Below are 4,839 nucleotides of genomic sequence, written 5' to 3'. Positions count from 1 at the left end.
AAACAACAACTTTGTGGTTAGTTTAACCACTGTCAGCACTACGCTGAAAACCACATGTCTACATCATAGAGCAGGGATGTGATGGAACCCCCTACCCATGCATATAATATGTAGTGCTGATTTGCATACATTTTTGAGGGCTTTAGATAAACAGTTTAAGAATATTATATTTGAATCAGGATTGACAATAAGGCAAACTCTTAAATGGCCTGTATAGGCTTGAGTTTGTATATAGTATGACTGAATCACTGAATATCTTGCTGTGAGGATTTACCTCTGTTGTGTCAAAAGATAGCATTTTGACTGACAGTTTTCTAAAACATAAATTCTGAAAACCATCAATTGAAAACTGTGAAAAATCACACATAATATTTTTTTTTGTAGGAGGGGCAGTCCCAACACACAAAAAAAAAAAATTGTAGGAGGGGTAGCCCCTCTGCACCTTCCATGGCCTCTGTTGTTTGGGATATACTTTTCTGAAGTGCAGGCCAAAACTAGAGGGCTAGGGCTGACCAAGTTTGCAGATGACTGCAAGCTGGGCGCTGTCATCAATTCTCCTAGTAACATGGACTTCCTCCAAAAGGGTCTCACCCAAACAAATGACTGGTGCCAGAAACATGGCCTCAAGCTGAATACCAAAAAATGCATCATTATCCCCTTTGGGGAGTGTGATGTCCCCACAAATTATCATATTAATAACAATGTCCTAAGCATGCAATCAGTCATGAGGTATTTGGGCACCCAGACTGATAGCAACCTGACTTTTGACCACCATGTTGCTTCCATTGTACAAAAACCTTTGTACATGGCCCATCTCATAAGTAAGGGTATCTCATCCAGGGACAAAGAGGTCATAATATCCCTGTATTCTTCCCTTATAAGGCCCATTATTGAGTACAATGCCCCGTTCAGCATGTACCTTGCAAAGCACATGCAACAGCTGGAGATACCATAGAGGTTCCTCACCAAGAGAATCCAGGACCTCAAAAATCTGCCATACACTGTCTGGCATACAAGGCAATCTCAGACTCTGCCTTGATGGGAGTGCTGCATAAATGTAAGTCAAGCTCCACTCGAGTAACCCACGCACAGCCTCAACCTGGTCTGTGACATCAATAGGACTTGTTGGCAGGACAGATTTGTGTCCCAGAGTCTCCCCCATCTGTGGAATAGACTTCCTGTCCATGTCATGTTTTATGCGCAACCTGGATTACTGGATGGGAAATAGAAAATAATCCCTGGGATTCCACCTCTGTCCTTGCTGCACAGGAGCATCAGGTGCTGATTTGTCTAAACATGGGCTAAACTCTTGGCTAGGCTTATAAGGGCCTCAGGGCCAATACCCTAGTAACTTCCTATGATCCTATGACCCTATGATCCTATGTTAAGGACTCAGCCATGCATCCTTCTCCTAAATTACATATACCAACTCCCCGGCTGCACCACAGTGAAGAGAAGAGAAAAAAATATTCAAACATGCACTGTTGGTTTGCGCTATTCAACACACTGCAGTAAAACTTACCATTAAATTAAATTATCAAAAAGTAGAAAAGTGAACAGACACATCTGCAAAGTGTAGATAAGACCTCTGGGAGAGGCAAAAGTCTTTGACATTGTGGGTTTCCAGCCCTTCTTTTAATAGTCCTTCACAGGGCATTCAGTTAGACTGTATTGTAGCATGTTGTCTTCACACATCACCATCAAGGCATCAACTAAACATGGCACTTTAAAATATGTTGCAACACTTTTAAACTATTTTGAATCTCCTCACATCCCTGCTGTTGAAATATAATGATTGCCAGACCTCTGCCCGCAGAGAAACAGGAATTCTAGAAGATAATGCAGCCTTGATCTAAAAATGCAAACCACAATGATCACCTGTGTTATGTATTTCAGCCCAGCATCTCCAGACTCTTTACACTACACATCCAAAGTTGTACAACATTGCTTGTAATTGGCTCTTTGAATGCAATTTTTCAGCCATATTGTAAAAAGAACATTCTGTTATCATCCTAAACTTCCCAGCCTAAATTGTACTATTTTTTTTTCTTTGGGGGGGGGGGTTGCTACCTACATATTCAGTTTGCATCCTGTTCTGAACCCCACTGAAGTACAAATCAATGAGTTTAAAGCCACCACTTCTTGGCTGACTTTTTTGTGTTTTGTACCTGGGGCAATTTATTGATATTGAGGAAGTTTACAAAATGTTCCTTCCAAAATTGTTTAGCTATCAGGCTACAGATCTTTTAATTGTTATTTTGCATTCAGGTGTGCTAGTAGGAAGATGATCTAACATAAAACAGGCCAGAATTTTTTTCTATGCTTATTCATGTTGCTTTAATCCTGTTCCCCTCTACAAACACTATAGGTTGTCAGGTTACAAGCATTTCCCCTAACTGATGACATTAGCTATGGGAACAATTAAGCTAGGCTCCTTTTTGAGTGAGCAAAGCCAGACTCAAGCTTGTTTCATTTATTAATGGTTCTTCACTTGTGACTGGACTTATGGCTGGATGAAAACTGTTACTGTGGGAATACCATGCTACTGATATGTCCTCTCTCTTGGTCTTACAAGAATTTATTTATAGTGAAGAGATCAACGTTTTTCTTTAAGTGCCCAGCTCTGTGATGTCCAAAGATAAAGCTAATGACCCAGGCAACCTGAATCTGACTAAATGCTCAAGCAATGGAAGAGCCATGTACAAAAGGGAGGGAGGGAGATGCTCTTGTTGCCTTAACAATCTGGGGGAGGAGTAAATGGGAGATGCAGGTGATCAATTTTTTCTCATGACAGCAAAGTTCCATGGCAGTAATGCTCACAACACTGAGTAATGTAGACGTGTTTCTCCAAGCCAGTAATTTTTAGCACTTGTATGTATGTCTGTTGTAACTCACATGTACCAGATGAGGGCAAAAATGCACTCATAGTGACATGGGTGCCCACTTCAGCCACCAGGGAATGTGCAAGGGTCCAAAACATAAAACAATGGTAGCTCTTTACATGATGGCTACTGAGGAAAGGAGAGATGATGGTCAGCAGGCAAATAGAGCAATTTTGGCTGACCATTACCACTATTTCTTTCCTGCAATGTGGGAACTAGCATTAGCCATCCTCCATTGCCCAGCTCAGACTGAGCATCCAGTTGAAGTCAGATCAATGGGATTATAGTATGGCAATTCATTCTCTGTGCCACAGAGCTGGGGTTCTATAACTGGTCTTAAACTATATATATATATATATATATATATTTTTTTTTTTTTTTTTTTTTTTTTTTTTCCAAGACTGAAGGAAAGTTCTATAAAAAAATAAGTGGATTAGTTCCGGATTAACAATAGCTCTTAGACAAATGTGGTTCTTAGAAAGAATGTTCAGCTTTCCAGCAACATATGCATTGAAACATCATATATAGATAACTCAGAAGGACATGTTGTGGATTGCTTACTCATCCTGACCAGAATGCTGACCAACTGACTCAAAGAAGCAGAGGGAAATGAATTTAGTGAAGGTAACCCATGACCACCCCCAAATAACAATAAGGGAGGGGAAGGGACAAAATAAACAAATATGAACTGACTGTAGCTTCCCTTGTGCCAAGGTTAAAAACCCACAAACACAGAAAAGCAGTTTGCCCTGTTTTTTTCATTTATGTCTTCAGGGTCAAAATTCTCTGTGGGTGAAGAATATTTTCTCTCCCCACTCTACTCCTCCAAATACTACAAAACAGAGGGCACAGCCAGTGTAACCATTTTACTGGCATACTGCAAATATTTTTTAAACTGACCAACTATCTTGTAACCATAGGAAACTTATTTTTAGCAATGGTAACTAAACTGTAATTTCAACCTCCTGGACAATGCAGAGCTGGGTAGTGTGGCATACCAATCCCTCAGCAGACTTGTCCAATCATAGTACCCCTCAGTACACCAGACCATTATAACAGTGCACAATGAAGACCACTCACTCACCTCAACTGCAAGGAAAGTAGGGGGAATAAAGGGAAGGCCACCAAATAACCATCTACCAGGCTGCCCTGCAACTTGCCCCCTCCCTTTCGTAGCTGTAAACAAAAAGTTTGCTGAGCTCCATGGCCAACTTTTCATTCACACATGATACCTCATAACAGACAATGTCTTTCAGATGAACCACACTATGTAGAACTGTTAAAGTCATCAATGGCTAACTATGCATAGCAGAAAGTAGGGCTTAAAATACAACACAAGACTTGCTTTTGAAAAATATTTAAAGCACTGCTGTGCAAGTGAAAGCTGTGTGATTTTCCCTTTTTTCCTATATAAATTTAAGTGCTACAACAACAGATTTTTTACACATTGCTACTGCAAAACAGAAAGATTAAAACTGTGAAACTCACAATGCACCTTGAACATCGAATGACCGGTGTTAAGTTAAATAAGTCAAAAAAACTATACTGGATAAGTGCACTCCACCACAACAAAACCAAACTGCAACAGTCACATAGCTATCACTTAGTTTAACTTAAAATGCCTTGCCCAGGAATAATAGAAAAATATTGACCAGCAGTCTGTTTTAAGGGTCTATATTAAAAAAAAAAAAACAAAAGTTTTAAATAATGACCGCTCACATGAGCGAAAATGCACGACAATGAAAGGGTTTTTTTGGGATCGCAGTACAGTGAAGATTGAAATATTTGCCCTTTCCTCACTGTAGTGTGATCTCAGAGTTGGAATATATAGTTATCAGGGGGTGTGGGGGGTGCAGCCCCCCCCAAAATAAAGAGTTTGAGATCTTGCATTTTCACTTATGTGAGCGTTCATTATTTAAAACTTTCATTTTTTTAATATAGACCTATTTTAATGATG

Source organism: Protopterus annectens, chromosome 4.part1, assembly GCF_019279795.1.
Source record: "Protopterus annectens isolate FY-2018-M chromosome 4.part1, PAN1.0, whole genome shotgun sequence".
NCBI lineage: Eukaryota > Metazoa > Chordata > Ceratodontiformes > Protopteridae > Protopterus > Protopterus annectens.
Note: the sequence above shows the minus strand (reverse complement) of the source record.